This window comes from Protopterus annectens, chromosome 14.part0 (assembly GCF_019279795.1).
Source record: "Protopterus annectens isolate FY-2018-M chromosome 14.part0, PAN1.0, whole genome shotgun sequence".
NCBI lineage: Eukaryota > Metazoa > Chordata > Ceratodontiformes > Protopteridae > Protopterus > Protopterus annectens.
In genome coordinates this window covers 11,068,214-11,089,802 of record NC_056748.1, presented here as the reverse complement: position 1 = coordinate 11,089,802, position 21,589 = coordinate 11,068,214, and the positions used below count along the sequence as shown (strand labels likewise).

The 21,589-nt window shown below is 40.3% G+C and overlaps 1 protein-coding gene across 2 annotated transcripts in view; it reads left to right on the top strand.

Annotated features, from left to right (window-relative positions):
- The window catches only part of ADD3 (adducin 3), a 3,087,715-nt gene that overhangs the window by 1,013,481 nt on the left and 2,052,645 nt on the right, over positions 1-21,589 (top strand). The window lies entirely within an intron of this gene.

The window sequence follows — 21,589 nt, the reverse complement described above, 5'->3', positions numbered from 1 at the left end:
GGCAAATATCTATCCCAGCAGAGTGCTGCCCCCCTGACATCTCAGATGGTCAGGTAAGAGCCGCCCTCTCCAAAGTAAAAAACACAGCATCAATGGGACCAGACGGTGTCCCGGGCTGCGTCCTACATGAACTCCAAGAAGAGCTAAACCCAAATATAAAACTACTGTGCAATCTCAGCTTTACTACAGGATATGTACCCAAAGAGTGGCGTACAGCAACAGTGGTCCCTCTCCACAAAGGTGGTGCCTCAACGGATCCTGGAAACTATCACCCCATAAGCCTGACTAGCTTCGTCTGCAAAGCTATGGAAAGGATCATCATGGACATCATAAATAAAGATATTGGGGACCTACAGACACTGGATCCTACCCAGTTCGGGTTTGTTAAGGGCAGATCCTGCCTCTTAAACCTGGTCGATTTCTTTGAAACAGTCACCAAGGCCATTGACGAGGGGAAGGTGGTCCACACAGCCTACCGGGACCTCGCAAAAGCCTTCGATCCAATACCCCACTCAGGCATTATAGATAAGCTCACCAGCTTAAATATAAACCCCTATGTCACTAGATGGGTTGCAAACTGGCTCAAGGACAGAACCCACATGGTTAGAATTGCTGGAGCCATGTCAGACTCCAAACCAGTTACAAGTGGTGTCCCACAAGGCTCAGTCCTGGGACCTCTCTTGTTCGGTATATATTTCTCGGAGGTACAGGCCAACACGGAAGGACTGTGGCTGACCAAGTTCGCAGATGACTGCAAACTAGGTGCCATAATCGACTCTCCAGCCGACACAAGCATCCTACAAAAGGGCCTCATAGAAACAGACAACTGGTACCAGAGCCATGGCCTCAAGCTAAACGCCAAAAAGTGTATAGTCATCCCCTTTGGCAAAAACAAAGTGCCCACAAATTACCACATAGGTGGTAATCCATTAAGTACGGAAGAAGTAATTAGGGACCTGGGGACCCAAGTTCATAGCAATCTCTCATGTGAAAACCATGTGGCCAAAGTGGTTAGAAAAACATTTTATATAGCCCACCTAATCATGAAGGGATTCACATCTAGATCAGGGGAGGTCATCGTGCCTCTTTACTCATCCTTCATCAGGCCCATAATTGAGTACAATGCCCCTTTTGGGATGTACCTTACCAGACACCTGCAGCAACTGGAAAGACCCCAAAAGTACCTCACCAAGAGGATCAAAGGGCTCAAACAGATGCCATATGCTGCCCGGTTAAAGAAAGTCCAGCTCTACTCAGTGGCATACCGCCTGCTCAGAGGCAATCTGTGCCTGGCGTATAAAGCCATGTCCAACCCAGAATTAATGGACATGCTGCACCTCAGAAAATCCAAATCCCATCGAGCTACGCGCTCGAGAGACTTGAACCTCAGCACTGAAATAAATAGGACATGCTGGAGGGACAGATTCATAACCCAGAGGCTCCCTTCACTCTGGAATAAAATCCCAGTCCAGGTTAGGCAGAGTCCCTCATTGACTCTCTTCAAGAGGAATCTTGATGAGTGGATGGGAGATCGTAGGTTTACCCCGGGTATCACTTCTGTGTCACAGTTAGACAGAGGCACAGTATACTAACTTCGAAAAAGGGCATAGCAAAATTCATTTAAAATGGGTGGCGAAAGCTAAACACACTCTGGCTAGGCTTATAAATGCCCTAGGGCAGATAGACTAGTATGAACCTATGAAGAAGCTTCTTCACAGCCTAGATCTGCTCAAACACCATCGGAGGTGAATGATACACCTCATCTTAGAGGAATTGCAGCTGACAGCCTGTTTGATTCTTTTTTGAATCCCTTTAGGCACTTGCTCCGTGAGGATGTGCAACAGGTATTTAAGAAAGCAAGAACACCTGCAACTAGAAAATCTTGCATTTACAAGTACAAGAGGTTTACGAGGTAGTATGTAGCCAATAACAGAGGTCCCGAAAAGGTTCCAACCCCTCTGCCGTGGAAATATTTGTGTGTGTTGCTTAGAGGTGGTTTTTCATATGCTTCTGTCAAAGTGCATCTTGTGGCTATCTCAGTTTGTCTGCCTATGTGTTTCCCTCTTTCATTTTTTTTTTGTGGTCAAACAGTTTATGAAAGCTCCCCCACCCCCCCAAAATGGCAAATTCCTCCTCTCTGGGATCTCAACTTTGTTTTTGAAAAATTGACCATCTCCTTTTCATCCTGCCATTTCGGGCTGATTTACATTTCATTACTTGGAAGACTAGTTTTACTCATTGCATTGACATCTGCAACGTGCGTCTCTGAGCTGCAAGCTTTCATGGTGGGCCAACCTTACCTGATTTTTCACAGGACAGGATTGTGATACAGACTAATTCATCATTCATGCGTAAAGTTGTTTCTGAATTTACCTTGAATCAATCCATCAAGCTTCCAGTGTTCTATCCTGATCCAAAAAACAAAGGGAAACGATTCTTCATACCTTGGATACCCACAGGCAGCTCAGGTACTACCATGAGAGAACAAAGCACTTTAGAAATACTGAATCGCTCTTTGTCTCCAATACAGGGGATAAGAAAGGGCAACCTGTCTCTATGCAAGCTGTTGCATAATGGTTGTCTTCTGCTATTATTTTATGTTACTCCCACTATGGTAAATCTTTTCCAGGCAAAGTTAAGGCTCACTCAACTAGGGTATTATCCTCTTCAGTAGCATATTCAAAAGTGGGGGACTCCAGAAGCATTCTAGAGGCAGCAACCTGGTCCTCTGTTTATACCTTCACAAAGTACTGCAAACCGGATTCCTTGTCAAGATCCAGAGCAGGCTTTGTTAGGACCTTTCTCCAGGGGAACCTGGATCTTTATCCTTCCACCTTCCAGGTGTAGGGTAAGCTTTGGGAATCTAACCAAAATGCCTGTGAGGCTGTGAGAATGATAGCCGTAGTACAGTTGTGTAACTCCTACATACCTGTAACAGTGCATGTTCAAATTCCTTACTGCCTCAGTGGCAGCAGCCACCTGCCATCCACCCCCCCAGATTGTGCATAGCTGAGGTGGGTTTCAACCTGTTTGATTCAGTTGTTGTAGGAGTTATTTTTTATAAGGTATTTTGATTGGCTGCAAATTTGCTCTTACTACATGATTCTTGCTTCAGGTACTTTCCTCTCCACCTTTGTGGAAGTGAAAAAGACTGATCACTCACTTCCTGTGACAGCTGAAGGCTTCCCTCTTATGAAATGCTCAACCAGCTAGCTGCCACAGGAAGAGAGGATGAAGAGTCTGATCTTTTGAAAGCCATCTAGTACTGAATTACCTTTGCAGGTGACCCAAAATGCCACTGACAATGCCAATGCCATTTGACCATCTAGTTTTACAGGAAACAGAACTTTTGCAGTTGTACTTTTCACAATTTAGTATAAGTATAACAGAATGACGTCCACTTACAATCAGAGGAATGTCCAATGTGTGGTAAAACATCATTCAGTGTAATTATTTAAATATGAACAAGCAAATTATATTAATTTTGAAGCTAACAAATCATATTGAATGGTGCTTTTAGTAACCCGAGGGAGGGTGCATTCATTTTAGGAAGTTTGTGGATTTTACTTTATTTTTGTAGTCAATAGTGAAATGAAAAGCAGCTCTCTGTTCCATGATTGATTGCAGTTTTATGTTGGGAGTACATGCATATATTTTTGAGAGCTACTTACTTCTACAAGTGTTTAGTACAGATTTTTTTTTTTTATTTAGGAGAGTTCAGTGGCTGAATGGCTGTTCTCCTTCAGGATAGCTCCCATTGCTCCTTAGTAATCACTGAGGTTGAAAGCGAGAGATGTTTTAAGTTTATTAACAGAGTATTTGTGGGAGCTGACAGTAAGTATGCAAAGTGCGGTACAGTGGAAGCCAGTGTGGAACAAATATTCTGTTCAGGTACTGTGGTGAAGCACATGTTGGATATGATTTGTTGGGTCACATAACTTTTTTTTGCGTTTGGCCAGGTGTTTTAGAAGAGATACCAAAACCAAACAAAAATAAGTACTGTTAGAGGCACCAGGAAAACCAAAACCATGGCAAGGCTTAAAATCCAAATGGTTTATTAAAAAAATCCACACAAAGCAGGCAAATATCTCCACCAAGTCTTAAAAGACACTTCTTCTTCTTCTTTCGGCTGCTCCCGTTGGGGGTCGCCACAGCAGATCAACTGTTTCCATTTTTTCCTGTCCTCTGCATCTTGCTCTGTCACACCAACTACCTGCATGTCCTCTCTCACCTCATCCATAAACCTTATCTTAGGCCTCCCTCTTTTCCTGTTACCTGGCAGCTTCATCCTTAGCATCTTTTTCCCCAATATACTCTGCATCCCTCCTCAGCACATGTCCAAACCAATCTAATCTTGCCTCTCTGGCTTTGTCTCCAAATCTTCCAACCTGGGCTGAGCCTCTAATATACTTATTTCTAATCCTGTCCATCCTCGTCACACCCAGTGCAAATCTTAACATCTTCAACTCTGCCACGTCAAGCTCTAACTCTTGCCTTTTTGTCAGTGCCACTGTCTCCAACCCATATAACATAGCTGGTCTCACTACCCTCTTGTAGACCTTCCCTTTCACTCTTGCTGGTACTCTTCTGTCACAAATCACTCCTGGCACTCTTCTCCACCCACTCCATCCTGCCTGTAATCTCTTCTTCACCTCTCTTCCACACTCACCATTACTCTGAACTGTTGATCCCAAGTACTTAAACTCATCCACCTTTGCCAACTCTACTCCCTGCATCCTCACCATTCCTCTACCCTCCCTCACATTTACACACATATATTCTGTCTTAGTTCTGCTGACCTTCATTCCTCTTCTCTCTAGAGCATATCTCCACCTCTCTAGGGTCTCCTCCACCTGTTCCCTACTCTCACTACAGATCGCAATGTCATCTGCAAACATCATAGTCCACAGGGACTCCTGTCTGATCTCGTCTGTCAACCTGTCCATCACCATTGCACATAAGAAAGGGCTCAAAGCTGATCCTTGATGTAATCCCACCTCCACCTTAAAAGTCTTAAAAGACACTAATACACTATATATGGCAAAGACTGCAAAAAAGGCCATACATTATGGCTCTGTTGTACTCAGTTTTATGTTGAGTTGGTTAAGTTTCAGTCCGTCGTACCAGTAAATGTGAGAGTGATGGAAAATTCAATACTTGTTCTCCTTGAGCTTAACAGCTAGTAGGCCTCAACTATCAATTCCATTAGGAAAGCAGTAACTACAAGAGGAAGCCGACTCTGCAATGTAAAGGTATTAGTCCTGTGATCTAGATGAGACTGTTCGGATACCAGAGCTGGATGCTAGAGATCCAACCAGGGAGTAATTAGGAGTAAGTTTCTGATGTTGGCTTACCTATCCTTGGGAAGGGTTTTAGCAGAGTCCCATCCTAGGAGCATCACCTGGAGGAAGACCTGGTATTGTGGCTTCAATGGACAGGGTCTCTAGAAACACAGGAACGCTAAAGATACAACAGCATTGAGTCCAAGGACACAGATATGCAGAAGCATGCATTTGCACAGGACATTGTGCTGGTAGAACAACAGAGGCAAGGAGTTAAGTGCAAAAAAAAATCAATTCTATCAGATTGACAACCCACTATCACTCACCCCTCACCATTGCTACTAGACATGAAGGATATGGGTTCTGAAAAGTCAATCCCCCTGGAAATCAAGATCATGACGACTGTTATTGGGTGCTAGACCATACCAGATGGGGAACAGATGGGGTCAGTAGGACTGAGGGAAGGGCTTGATAGTCAGGTTGGTAGGAAGTAAAAAAAAAATTAATTCCATTAGGAGCCATGCATTCTGGTAGAGCAGTCTCAGGTATTCGTTTTGGACATGTGATCATTGGTACCTGCATCAGCTAAATCGTCATTACCTACCCAAATGCAGCAGCTGATGTTGGTCCAAGTGCCTGACCATTAACATGAAGCAAACAACATAGATCTGTGCACTAGTGCAGATTCTAGCCATTGACTACAGGTTCAAGGTAATGCAACAGCTAGCTCACCCATAGGCAATAGCCAACTATTGGTACCACTGTTTTTTTTTCCCCGAAGACTTTTCTCTGATTGTTGTGGCGTGGATTATCATAGATTACCTGTGAAGGTCTCCCCAAATTAACTTCCACTATAGCAGCTTCTAAGGAAGAGAAATGTCTTAATTTCCTTTGTTTTATTAAAGGAAGCAGTTCTACATGGTAAAAATAAAATTCCATTTTGAACCTGCATGTGATAATGGGATGCCAGTTTTGAAGGTGCTCTGCAAATGACATTACGAAGGAATATTCTCTTCATTTTAGTAACGTTTTTTGGGATTACTGAGAATAGATGAAATGCCCCAAGAATTTCTCCATTTGATCAGTTACTTCAGGGGATTGCTGCTACTATTGATAAAAATCATGACTCCCAACCTCTTGTCCCTAAAAGAGAAGACAGGATGTAAAGGGCACAGTATTTTAACCAAAATGTAGTGTCATCTACCATGACATTAAATTCAAAGTATTTCCAAAAGAAAACGTATAGCAGTCCAACATGTCCAGGCAAAGAATCTATGTTGTAGGACAGATATGAAAAATAAATCTTTGGCCAACAAAACTGTGAGAGCTATAGACCACTTCACCTATATGGCTTGTGCAAGAACTCTGTATTAACATATATGCAGGATACAGAAAGCCTTGTCAGGTAATGACACCAACTAAAATGAGTAGAAATATCATCATCAGCTAAGTAGAGAATTTGGGAATTCAGATTATCCAGGGGTTCAGTTCATCGGCTGCCTCTTTGTTTGCAGTAGGCGCTGGTGTATTTTTAGGAGACATTTATGGTGCAAAAAAAAAAGTTATTAAATAATGAGTAATCATTTTCAGACGGTGTTCCCTGCATCTGACAATTTTTTCTTGTCATTGGGAGAAAACATAAAGGTGTGTCAATCCACAGTTCATACTTAGATTCAGCAACTGAGCAACACCCTAATAAGCTTCATATTGAAGATTCACAGCAAGTATAGTCATGTCCTAGCTCAGGCTCTTTATGTTGTCAAAGTCAGTGCAGCTTAAGTACTGTGTCTTAAATTAGTTTAATAATAAAGTTACACTATAGCCTATTAATAGTCACGTAAATACACCTGTGCTGTTTCAGACAAGTCTTTTTGTCTATTATTTTACTTATTAATCCTGATTTATTATAGTGTTAATGTAAGGTTATTTGGTCCTTTGAGTACTCCTGATGGCTTCTTTGGGGTTCCGCCAACATAAGGTTGTAAACCACTGATCTGTTTATTTCTGATGCACTCTTTGGGCATCTAACTGATGACATTTTGATCCCAGCTGGAAAAGAAAGGAGAAACAAGTGCAGTAAACCAACTGTTATGTACCCTAGTTTCTCAATGTTACAGAAACTGCCGTAGAGACAACAGCAGCAAAGATGACCACATTGAGACACCCCCCCCCCTCAAAACAAAACAAACAAACAAAAAAAACAGTACAAGCAGCAGCAAAGAAGTTGGAACGTTTTCACATTTTTGGGGGAGCATGGCAAGAGATGACCCTCAGATAAATATATTGTATAAAAGATTTTCAAAGGGACACATCAAATTTATACAAATTCTTCTCTCCAGTTAAATATTACAGACACCTCAGCAATATTTACCTGCATCTCTGAAACTAGCATTCAAGCTATAATAGAAAAAGCCATTCACTTCTATTGAACAGTCTTTACTTCAGTTTTCAGCTTTCCAAAGTGGTATAACCAAAGTCCTGAGTGTTATGCTTTGGATTTATTTTGCAGACAGGGGAATTGGTCCACAAAAGAACCCTTTTCATAGTGACATATACTTAACATAAAGGTTGAACAGATACAAGAGTTTTAAAAAAGCAGCTATTAGGTGCAGCTTAAATTTAAATTGAAATAATTCAATATATTTTAACACTACTGTTACATTTAACATTTTGACTCTGTCCTCTCCTGAGTGGCCTCACAGCTGTATGTATACTCCGTTAATAGCAAGCAGTCAAGTTTTAAGTTCTTTTGTAAAAGAGGGTACAGTAGGTAGTGCCCCACTATAGTGTCAGGAATGGAGTATCAGGTTTGTAAGTTAAGAAAAAAAAATGCTGTAGCAGAAGTACAGAAAAGTGCGTGATGAATACCAGATTGCTGTGAACAAGTTGTACTTGATTGTGCAGTTCTGTTAAGATCTGAGTTTGTGCAGTGGGTAGAGATTTGCAGTGTCCATGATTTAGACTTTTTAATAATCAGTTTGGAATTTTGCTTTCTGGGTAGTGGGGAGCCAGTTAACATCAAAAATGAGATTTCTGAGAATTCATCAGGTGAGCATCTGAAATCACTTGGGTCTTAGTATATAGTAGCATATGCCCAACAACTGTGGAACCAATTAAATGATAGGGATTGAGTTCTTCAACAGAGAGGGAATAACAACAAGAATCCATGCTAGAGAGACCAGTTCATAGTGACAGTCTTGGATTCCCCTGTCTCCAGATGATTTTTATCAGAAAACAAATTGAAGAAAATTTGATGCCCTATGCAGTTTGTCAGACATACTCAATTCCTTAGCAAAACAATGCCAGAGGGCTCTGAGGTTCACATCTTCATGCATTGCAATGCTCCCTCATTTTAGACTATATATGAGAAAACCAGAGTGGCTGTTATGTTTGGAACCAATCATTTCCTTTCTTCGCCAAAGAATCTAGAACTCAATTCATAGCAGTAGAAGAGTAAATGAAACTGGCGCATGTCAGAGCTGGTTTTGTGAACGAGTCGCACCGGTTCATTATCTGTACAGATGCATCATTACACCTTACCTGCATTACCTTACAAAGGATGAATGACTGTTGGCATATTCTGCCAGAGGTCTACATCACAAATGTGTTAAAGCCTAGGTTACTGATTACTGACAGAGCATCAGACTATCTCTGGGCAGCTGTCACAGCTGTTTTTTACTTTTAGAGAATACTACTTCTATTAGTCAAGTTGCAGATTTTTTTTTTTTTTTTGCGCACAGTAGTAATCACCCCCATTCTTTCACAATTTCAATTTCTCGTATCATTGTCTCAGTCTTTGAATAACAGAACTTTGGATGACAGTTTGGTTTCACAGTCACTTAGAAGTTATGTCTGTCAAGTAGATGTTTAGTAATACTTTTGTTACGTCAAGCTTGTATGTATGTGATACTGCTTAACTAGATCTTATTGTGCTCCAAGATTTGTTTTTTGTGTTTTTTAAACATTTGTATAATGCTGTGTTTGTGTGTGCAGACCTACCTTAAACAAAATGTCATGTTGTTGAAGTTCAGACTTTTTCACTGTCTTTCTAGTGAAGTGTAGCTGCATACCCAGCCAGACCTTTTGTCTAATCCTACTGCATTTTGTGGTGGTGATAATTTTAGATCGTGTGTCATCTTTTCCATCCATCTCAACCTGTGGATAATCAGATCTGACTCTAATCCAAAACCAGCACCTTCAGAGTCTTCCATCCTGGAGCTCTCCCTCCTCCTCTGCCCATAATACCCTGTCCTAACCGAATCTCCATAGATCTTGTTTGCTGCCATTGCTTTCGGATTGGGGTCCAGCTCACTCACTCATGATAAGGGAAAGTTTGTCATTTTTTTTCCTCTTTTTCTTACTATGCCCTTCTCTACCATCTTCTCCAAGTGTTAGCTTTTTCATCCATTAGAGTAGCTTTGCCATGCTTTTCTTCTTTCCTGCTCTTTAAAAAAATGGCGTGGGGTAGTTTTTGTTCCTCTTTACTGTTGTTGTTGTTGGTATTATTATTGCTGTTGTCACTTGATGAGTCACTTCATGATTTAAAAAGTGTGTTGAGAATAGGCACAGACTGGCTCCACAAGAAGATGTTTGGGTGTGGTACACATTGATATTGACTACCAGGCTTGTTATGCCTTTGTATCCAGTGCCCTAGCCAGCAGGAGGGCTAAGTTAATTATTAAAGTCATTCTCCCTTCTCCTGCCAAAAGTTCATTGAAGAAACTTAAGAAGGAAAAAGAAAAGGGGAGATCTTCTAGTAATACTAAGCCCAAGGAAAAATAGCAGTGCAAACACTCCTCTTCATCAACAGAGGGCCAGCTGGATCTAAAGATCCACATATCTTTTTCCCTTCTGGCTCTGACAAACGCTGGACCTTCGGTTACAACCTCAGCACCAAATGCACAAAGTCACAGTTCTAGGCTTAAGAGTCTTCCTGTAGTATCCTTAGCCCTTTTTTTTTTCCAAGTTCCATCTTCTGCCTTGGCTAGACTTCATTTTCCTTTTCTACCCATCATTCTGGCTGAATTACCTTTCCCTTACTTGGATCTGAGCCTCTCCTTTCTGGATCTGAAGCTCGGATCTGCCCATTGAGAAGGCTTCAAAGCCAACTTCCTCTCCTCCTCCTAGATCTTCTAAGTTAGTTGGGAGCCTTAAGACTTATGATCTGGAGCAGCTGATGCACTCCTTCATACAGGTCCAGACATACCCATAGATCCAAGTCTGTAGCCCCTTTGTCTGTGGTTCTGTCCATCTTTTCTTCCCTCAGCACATATCTAGGCACCAAGGCCCACAGGTCCAACTGTTTATTTGTCTTTCCCCATGTCAGTACAGCCAGCATGGCTGCCTCAGCTGCTGGCTGCATCCTTGATGTTCTTGAGCCAAATGCATTTCTGAGCTGAGGTGTCTGGTTCGACTTTTAGAGTTTCAGAGCCATCTCTGCCCCTGGGTGCTTCTGCCTTTAACAGCTCTGCTCCAATCTCAACTTTGAAGCCGATTGGGCCAGACACTAGTGTCTCACTCGGGTCCAAGTGGAGCTGGGTCCAGCTGTCTGGCCTGTTTCCAATTTTGATGTATAGAATATTCTTGCTCCCTGATGTGGGTGCTTTGGGAGCTGGGTCAGATCCATCTTTATTCCTTCCTCCTCCTGTCTCCTTGGCACTCATCAGCTTGCCCTGGTGCAGCCCACACCTTTGAGTCTCGAGACACCCCTTGTTACAGGCCCCCTGCTTCTTCAATATCCTCTCCTGGTTCACACCCCCAGAAGGCCTGTATAAAGAGTAAATGTAAGAGAAAGCATTTAGATTCATGAAATGAGTCACTTATGGAGGATACTGACCTCCATGAAGGTGAAGGGTCCTTGAAGTCCCCCCACAAAGATGCCCATTTTGGTGACTTAAATTGATGAAATAGTGTGGGTGGACCACCAGAGACCCTTCTCCTGTGGATTCTGTATATTTTGAGGTTTTTGGTGCAGGCCCGTCCATATCCTGGGAGATCCCACTGCTGAATGCTCATGTCAACCTGGTATCCTGAAGAGCCTGGGGAGAACCCAATTTGGAGGATCCAAGATGCCACAAGTCTGAAAAGGTTTTGGTCCTGCCTAAGGGTAGACCCCATGGAGAAAGGGTCCGGCAGTGAATGCTAGTGTGGTTGCTGCAGTCATCAAAAAGGATATCTCTGAGGAAGGTTTCACGGTCCATCCTCTTAACATGGGGTCCTAGGAGGTGGATCATCTGGGAAAGTGCAACTACACTTGCCTTGCATGTGCTGAATAATCTAGCCCATTTGACAAGACTTCAGAGAGACTTGATCTTGGAAATGTCAAAGACAATAAAGACAGAGCAGCCTCCAGATTCTCAAAAGACCCTGGAGGCATTGCTGTCCATGATGCATTCAATTGACAACTTGCTCACGAAGCTTGAGGCTTCTGTCCAACACTGCTGATGGTACATTCTATGTGGCAAGCACCAGTGCTACTGTTTGCTACTATGCCTGGATGCGCTTATGCAAACTGACAGACTGCTTCAAAACATTTCTTTTATCAATGGCCCTTGTGAAGGAGCCTCACTTTTTGGTCTAAAGAGCAAAAATACCCTGACCAGAAGCAAGCAAGATGGAAAGACGATGTCTGCGGTCATAGTTTGCTTTTCCATCCCTCAGAGGTCCTTCTCTAGGAATCAGAAAGGAGGGAAGCTTCTCTTTTTTTCTTTTTTTAAAAAAAAAAAGCAGTCTTTACAAGATGCCCCTGGTGACATTTTTCCAGATACAGTAGGAGTAAATTTAATGAATGTTGCCTGAGGGGAAGAGGGAGTCTTCAGAATTAGGGTCGCTACTATCCTTTCTCTCTAAGAAGGTCTTCCAGCTTCTCTGAAGGGGTGTCCAACTGCCACACTCTGGCAGTCTTGGGACACTTGGCTGTCCACCCAAAAGCTTGGGAGGTCATCACTTTGAACACTTGGCTGTAGAGAGTACAATTCAGAGGTTATACCATTCCCTGTTTATTCATGCCAAAGAGTATATTAAAGTCCTTTCCCAACATTCCACCATGTCAGTCAAGGGAAACAGCAGTGGAAATAAATTACTTCTTGGCCGAGTCATCCAAGAAGCAAGTCCAAAACGTCTAGTCCTTTTTAGTATCAAAGAAAAACAAAGAACCTCAAACCTATTTTGGATTATAGCAAGCTGAATCAGTTTGTCAAATGGACCAAATTTCGGATATGTAATGTGCAGTCCATTCTCCCTTTGAGGAAGGATGACTGGATATGTTCAGTAGACCTCAATGATGCCTACTATCACACAAAGATAAAAAGGCACTCCAGGAAGTTCCTGCTCTTTCAGCTGTGGACTATTTACTACCATTTTCAAGCATTGCCTTTTAGTCTCACCACAACTTCCTGGGTGTTCACCAAAGCTATGGCAATAGTGGCAGTTTGGCTTAGGCTGCAGAGATTCCAGATCTTTCTGTACCTGGATGACTGGCTCATCATGGCTTCCATGAAGGTGTCTCCATCAAAGCCAGGGACTGCTTGCTCCAACCGTGTCCATCCCTGGGCATAACATGAAATTATGAAAAGTCCAATTTGGAACTTGTTCAGACATTGGAGTTCATCATTTGTCATTTGGGTACCATCAATCAAATTGGAAAATTACCACCTTTCAAGTTTAACTTCTTTATGGATTCAGACATCACTGGTTCTTCAGTCTCAGAGGCCACCTGCTTCCTCAATTCTGTATCTTCTCGGCCAGATGGCAACCTCTATTTTTTAGTTATATTAACGAGATTTGACATACCTGTTCTTCAATGGACCCTAGCAGTTCAGTTGTCCTTCCTCACTCAGACAGTGGAATTCCATATTCAACTGACCAACAGCTGTTGCCACCACATTACATAGTAGATGGGATCTCTTAATCTGCCAACAGGTTGACCGTTGGTTTTTCCTCAGCCCCAAGCAACAGTTACCAGAGATTCTAGAATGGGGATACATGGTCTGTCAGAGATCAGTTTCCACATCCATGTCTTGGAGAAGATAATTGTCCAGCTAGCATTGCAGGCCTTTCAGGACCCTCTTCTAAAGAGTGTAATTGCCATCCAGTCTGACAACAAGACTGTGGTGTGGTGCATAAACAAGAAGGAACCCATTTGTATCCTCTGTGTAGGGATGCCATGAAAGTCTGGCAATGGGTGATGTCCTGTCAATGGTTTCTAATAGCAGTGCTCATCCTGGAAAAGTCTGTCATCTTGGTTGATGGTCTAAGTAGAAATATCCTTCTGCCTTATGAATAGTCCCTGAATCCTGAGGTAGTGGCACACATTTTCAGCTGTTTGGACCAACCATGCTAGGATCTGTTTGCTACCCCTTCCAGCACCAAGTACTAAAGCTTTTTTGCAATGATCCCGCCAGAGGGACAGTCACACAGGGGCACTCTTCTACAAGCTTGACCCCCAAGTCTCCTTTATGCCTATCTCCCAAAACCAACAATAATAAAATAATTTCAGAAAGCAGTCTGTTGCAGAACAACTATGATCCTCATTGTTCCCTTCTGGCCAAAGCAGTTCCGATTCCCCTTTCTGTGACCTCATCTTCTTTACTCTCCCTATGTTTCAGACCATGTTCTGGGCTGATATGTCATCCCTTAGGTTTACTTTACTGGAGCCTTCTATCCCTCAAGTTAACCCTTGGTTCCTCCACTTCCTATGATGGCCAGAGATCCCAACCCTTCCAACAGGTTATTCGTATTCTGGCTTCTTATTCCTAAAAACCTTCCATTAGAAATGTTTATACAAACAAACCGAGAATGTGTTCTCTTTGGGCATGTTCCAAGGGACTAATTTTCATCTCTGCTCCAGTGGATGCTATTCTGGAATTTCTGGCACACATTTTTCAGTCTGGTTTCAGCTACTCAGATGTTACATTTCATTTGGCTACAATCTCCGCTTTCTTATTGGTATGGACAGCACAGCAGTTGTAGCTTTGAAACTCTCTTAAAGGATACCTGTCTGCTCAGACCATAATCCATGACCTCGCCCTACATCGGGATCTCAGTCTGCTTTTGCATGTCCTCACTAGACTACCTTTTGAACCAGTGGCCACTTTTCCCTTAAAACTCCTATCTTGGAAGACAATGTTTCTGGTTGCCATTACATCTGCTAGAAAGGTTTCTGAGCTTCAAGCAGCATCCATCATTCCTCTTTGTTTAGTTTTGCTCAGGGATAGAGTTAATCAAACCAATCCTTCCTTTCTACCCAAGGTGGATTTTGAGTCTAATTTGAATCAACCCATGAATTTACCCATTTTATTCCCAAATTTTAGAAACAAAGGAGAGCACTAACTACACTGTTTGGATGTTCACCATCTACTGAGATTCTGTTTAGACAGAAATGAGAGTTCAGAAAATCTAACCAGCTTTTTATCATTTTTTGCATTCCGTTTGGGTAAACCTGTTTTGAAAGTGATCTTGTCCAGATGGGATTCTGACCATATTTCTCTTGTATACTCCTAAAAGGAATTCCTTTGCTGGGCAAGCTTAGAGCATGCCTAGAGCTCGTTCTACTAGAGTAGTGACCACTTCAGTTGCTTTTTTCATGAATGCTTCTGTTGATGATGTGTGGCTACGACTTAGTCTAACACTTACACCTTTGTGACCCATTACACATTAGAACTTTCAGTCCAAATCTAGGTTCTCCTTTGGTTCCACCATTTTGTGGAAAGTTCTCTCCAAAGACCACCCAAGCGGATTCTGTTCCGCAGGTTGATATGAATGGAAAAGACAACTTGGGATATGAAAGTTATGTACCCCCCATAACAGTAGGTCTATGTTGTCTTCTTCCATCCATCTCAACCATCCCCTCCCTCCATGTCCCCTCCAAATTTTCACTGATTGTTGTTGCTCCTGACTGACTGACTGACTGCAGACCGAACCCAAAGCTCTATGTAAGGAGGACTCTTGTGCTGCTGTTGATCCTTTATCTCTTTGCCTTTTTGAGGTAAGTTTTCCTTTTATATTTTGTCATAGGGGCACTGGTAGGGCAAATTTGTTCTGAGAAGATTCATTTAGAATATGGTATAATGGGTATAGAAGGCATAGCTCTAAGACTGAAGATGCTGGCCACAGGTCCGAGTCAGATCCAGTTACTCACAGGTTGAGATGGGTGGAAGAAGGCAACCTGGATCTATCATTATAGTGAGTACATAACTTTTGTGTCTAGTGCTTCATAGTGGCTATGTCCTTAATGAGTGCTTTTTTTCCTTTGACTTCTTTTCTTATTTAAGCACAATCCAAACACCAAATCCGTGACTCTCCAGTGGCAATAAAACGAAAGTCAAAAGTTCAAAGAATAACCAAAACAGAATGAATTCATAAAAATAAGTATAATTTATTCCAACGAGTAAGCGCTTTCGCCAAAGGCTTCTTCAGACTCTTAATACAAAAATGAAACTGTAAAAATCACTTTTAAAACTTCCTTGAGGTTGCTATTGGACATTGCAAGTTTGCTAGTCACATGTTATGTTGTCTTAAAAAGACAGGAACTGAAAAGTGTTAACAATGCCAAAAGCACCAGTACTTTAAAAATGAACGCTTCCATCAAAATGCATTCAATAATCAATATGTCCGTACAAGAAAGTGAAAACATACATAACCTCTAATTCATTCTATAATTTGTTAAACATTTTACAACGTCATTAATCGTTGCTGCATTTACTAAAAACTCTAAACACTCTAGTTTCCTGTCACCTAACGGTGTTATAATCTTAAAAATCACAGAAAAACAACTTTCATGATCGCGTTTCACTCCGTCGGATTTGTACTAGAACATGTACTACAATTACTACACAGTGACTTCACATAAACCAAGTGAATGAACTGATACAGTGAAATCGCTAATCAAAGAACTGAAAGCGTACATTTGCGCCAGTTCAACTTACCGAGTATAATATGCTTAGCAATATCCCTCAGCAAGGATTCAGACCTCATTGTTGCATAGACAAACTACAGTCATAAATATAAAAATGCCCAAACAGGAACATCCTAGATCTCAACAAAGTATTCTGTTTACGGTATATAAAAAACGTACTCTGCAGAAACTTTGTAGGCAATTGTGTTACAACCTAACTTTATGAGCAATAGTAGTTCAGACAACGTAACACACATTTAAAGAGCTTTGAGCATCTGCCTGATGATACACGAAAAGTATGTATAAACAACTGAGAAATAAAAACAGCCTTATTCTCATGCATTATCGTGCATAAATAAAACAGTGGATGTACGCACGATGATGCCCTACGAGCATATGTCGGTCTCAGAATATAGTAAATTTAAAACAGAAAGTCGTGTTCATACTAATTAATGTGTTCATTGAAAATGATGGGAATGAAAATAAAAATAAAAATAAAAATGGATAAGGATGCACATAACAGTGACACATAAAAAACACACACATAAGATAACTCCGTGACATAAAGCTTTAAGGAGATTAGCATACCTAACTTATAATATAAACTACGGATCTCCTATAAAATGTCTAGTACTATGTATAAAATCATTTTAAGGTCTTATTACTCTTGTAAAACAATAAGTAGAAGGACAATACGTACTAACTATAAGTCAGTACATATAATTATATTACGTATCTATTCTTTGATGTATTCTTTAGGGGTCCTTATTAACATCTCTATGAATCCCTAGTCCTTCTTACAATATGAATGACTACTTCAGTAGAAACAAATACAAGTCAGAATGTTTAAAAAACGATCTTGAACTATACCCAGCAACAACTGTTAATATTTGTTGGGAAGCTATCACTCTGAGATCTGAAGTCTAGTCTCTGGTATGAAGATAAAGCTCCAGATTCCCTACGTCTCTATATGTCCAACAGTTCCTAGAGGATGTAATTGATAACATATTTCCTTATGACTATATGGTTCAGATCAAACCTCTTATTGCAATATTTAAGAGTGAAGACAGGTGTTATCATCTACGTAACCTTCTATTTTTCAAAAATGGCTTTATTTGCACTTTGTCGTTAAGGCCTGGTAATCTATCAGACCTTAATCTTATAATCCATCGTGACTCTTGTTCTAAGGTTTTGTTAATTAAATCACCACCTCTAAAACCTTCAAAAACACGTTGAATGACACAGAATTTGAAATTGTGATTGATGCCTGCTAGTCTATTGTGTCTGGCTAGGGCATTGGTTTCAGTGCCTACTCTGATGTGATAAGTATGTTCCCTAACTCTTTCCTTAAGTGATTTGTTGGTTTTCCCAATATAATAACCATTGCAGGTTGTACAAGTGGCCATGTATACTACATTTTTACTTTCGCAGTTCGTGTTGGTTCTGAAGTTATAAGTGCGTCTTGTAATTGGATGCTCAAAGGTGGTATCTTTATTAATGTAGATACATTGCTTACAATGACCACAAGGTACAGTGTTTTTATCATCTGTAGGCCTACTTTTCAACAGGTATTTAGGTCTGCATAAAATGCTTCTTAAATTCAGATGGTTTTGTAGGCTACACGTGGTACTGGGCCTACTATCTCACTAACCTCCCTGTCAGATTTCAGTATTCCCCAGTGTCTATTCAAAGTTTTTTTCACCTCCAGGTTCATCTTACTGAAAGTAAGATTAGCTCTGATTTCAGTTTTCAAAGGTGTTGGATTCTTCATATTTCCTTCCTGTGCCATAAAATATGGTTTAGCGGTACTGGTCCTTAAACTCTCCACTGTATTGACCATGTCTAATATTTCCTTCTCTTTATAACCCCTTTCTAAAAATCTATCCTTCATGTCCTCTATTCCTTTATCATAAAATTCTTGTTGTGAGTTCAACCTGATGACACAGGGATAAGAATGTTAACTGAATATTTGAAGTTACACTCTGACTTCTCGGACAAAAAAGTTGATCTTATTGCATTGCTACTTGAGACTGTCTTGACCAACAATGCTTTTGTATTTCAAGAAACTATATATTTACAGAAGGATGGCGTAGCTATGGGCACATCCTGTGCAAATAGCTACGCCAACCTAGTGATGGCGAGGTGGGAGGATGTTCACCTTTGTGACCATCCACTTTTTAATGAGTACGTTGGTATGTATTGCCGCTTTGTAGATGACCTCTTCCTCATATGGTTGGGCGATGAACTCTCCTTAAAAAATTTTGTATCTTACTTGGATAATACAACGGACTTTCTAAAATTCACTATGAATTTTTCAGATAAAACTATACCTTTCTTGGATGTGGAAGTATTCAGAATGTCCAATGGCCTGATCAATACAACAATTCATAGGAAAGCTTGCCAAAGCAATAACATACTACACAGAAATAGTATGCACCCTGGACATGTTTTTCAGAATGTCCTTAAAGGACAATTCATGAGAGTATCAAGGTTGAACTCACAACAAGAATTTTATGATAAAGGAATAGAGGACATGAAGGATAGATTTTTAGAAAGGGGTTATAAAGAGAAGGAAATATTAGACATGGTCAATACAGTGGAGAGTTTAAGGACCAGTACCGCTAAACCATATTTTATGGCACAGGAAGGAAATATGAAGAATCCAACACCTTTGAAAACTGAAATCAGAGCTAATCTTACTTTCAGTAAGATGAACCTGGAGGTGAAAAAAACTTTGAATAGACACTGGGGAATACTGAAATCTGACAGGGAGGTTAGTGAGATAGTAGGCCCAGTACCACGTGTAGCCTACAAAAACCATCTGAATTTAAGAAGCATTTTATGCAGACCTAAATACCTGTTGAAAAGTAGGCCTACAGATGATAAAAACACTGTACCTTGTGGTCATTGTAAGCAATGTATCTACATTAATAAAGATACCACCTTTGAGCATCCAATTACAAGACGCACTTATAACTTCAGAACCAACACGAACTGCGAAAGTAAAAATGTAGTATACATGGCCACTTGTACAACCTGCAATGGTTATTATATTGGGAAAACCAACAGATCACTTAAGGAAAGAGTTAGGGAACATACTTATCACATCAGAGTAGGCACTGAAACCAATGCCCTAGCCAGACACAATAGACTAGCAGGCATCAATCACAATTTCAAATTCTGTGTCATTCAACGTGTTTTTGAAGGTTTTAGAGGTGGTGATTTAATTAACAAAACCTTAGAACAAGAGTCACGATGGATTATAAGATTAAGGTCTGATAGATTACCAGGCCTTAACGACAAAGTGCAAATAAAGCCATTTTTGAAAAATAGAAGGTTACGTAGATGATAACACCTGTCTTCACTCTTAAATATTGCAATAAGAGGTTTGATCTGAACCATATAGTCATAAGGAAATATGTTATCAATTACATCCTCTAGGAACTGTTGGACATATAGAGACGTAGGGAATCTGGAGCTTTATCTTCATACCAGAGACTAGACTTCAGATCTCAGAGGGATAGCTTCCCAACAAATATTAACAGTTGTTGCTGGGTATAGTTCAAGATCGTTTTTTAAACATTCTGACTTGTATTTGTTTCTACTGAAGTAGTCATTCATATTGTAAGAAGGACTAGGGATTCATAGAGATGTTAATAAGGACCCCTAAAGAATACATCAAAGAATAGATACGTAATATAATTATATGTACTGACTTATAGTTAGTACGTATTGTCCTTCTACTTATTGTTTTACAAGAGTAATAAGACCTTAAAATGATTTTATACATAGTACTAGACATTTTATAGGAGATCCGTAGTTTATATTATAAGTTAGGTATGCTAATCTCCTTAAAGCTTTATGTCACGGAGTTATCTTATGTGTGTGTTTTTTATGTGTCACTGTTATGTGCATCCTTATCCATTTTTATTTTTATTTTCATTCCCATCATTTTCAATGAACACATTAATTAGTATGAACACGACTTTCTGTTTTAAATTTACTATATTCTGAGACCGACATATGCTCGTAGGGCATCATCGTGCGTACATCCACTGTTTTATTTATGCACGATAATGCATGAGAATAAGGCTGTTTTTATTTCTCAGTTGTTTATACATACTTTTCGTGTATCATCAGGCAGATGCTCAAAGCTCTTTAAATGTGTGTTACGTTGTCTGAACTACTATTGCTCATAAAGTTAGGTTGTAACACAATTGCCTACAAAGTTTCTGCAGAGTACGTTTTTTATATACCGTAAACAGAATACTTTGTTGAGATCTAGGATGTTCCTGTTTGGGCATTTTTATATTTATGACTCCAGTTTGTCTATGCAACAATGAGGTCTGAATCCTTGCTGAGGGATATTGCTAAGCATATTTTACTCTGTAAGTTGAACTGGCGCAAAGGTACGCTTTCAGTTCTTTGATTAGCGATTTCACTGTATCAGTTCATTCACTTGGTTTATGTGAAGTCACTGTGTAGTAATCGTAGTACATGTTCTAGTACAAATCCGACGGAGTGAAAAGCGATCATGAAAGTTGTTTATCTGTGATTTTTAAGTTTATAACACCGTTAGGTGACAGGAAACTAGAGTTTTTAGTAAATGCAGCAACGATTAATGACGTTGTAAAATGTTTAACAAATTATAGAATGAATTAGAGGTTATGTATGTTTTCACTTTCTTGTACGGACATATTGATTATTGAATGCATTTTGATGGAAGCGTTCATTTTTAAAGTACTGGTGCTTTTGGCATTGTTAACACTTTTCAGTTCCTGTCTTTTTAAGACAACATAACATGTGACTAGCAAACTTGCAATGTCCAATAGCAACCTCAAGGAAGTTTTAAAAGTGATTTTTACAGTTTCATTTTTGTATTAAGAGTCTGAAGAAGCCTTTGGCGAAAGCGCTTACTCGTTGGAATAAATTATACTTATTTTTATGAATTCATTCTGTTTTGGTTATTCTTTGAACTTTTGACTTTCGTTTTATTGCCACTGGAGAGTCACGGATTTGGTGTTTGGATTGTGCTTACTTTACGTTTAACGTGAGTCTCCTGCCTCGACTGATAGCAGCCCTGCATTTGGTTTTGTGTTCTTTTCTTATTTGTTTATTCAGTGCTTTTAATGAGGTTATTTGCTGATGTCATAGATTTGTATGTCATGGTGTTGATGTTTTTACAAGGGGTATGTGTGAGTTGCATGTCTTGGAGATGTGTTTTCTTCTGTCTGAGGGTGCTACGGAGCTACACACAATGTAAGGTTCTCCATTAGTGTTGTATACTGCTGCATAAAATTCCAAAGCATTATGTATTCATTGGATATCAACTTTCTTATGTTGTTTTTAGGTTGTTTCAGTGGCACCAGTTTTTGAATATTCATTGCCATTATTTTTCATTTTCTGTTTTGAG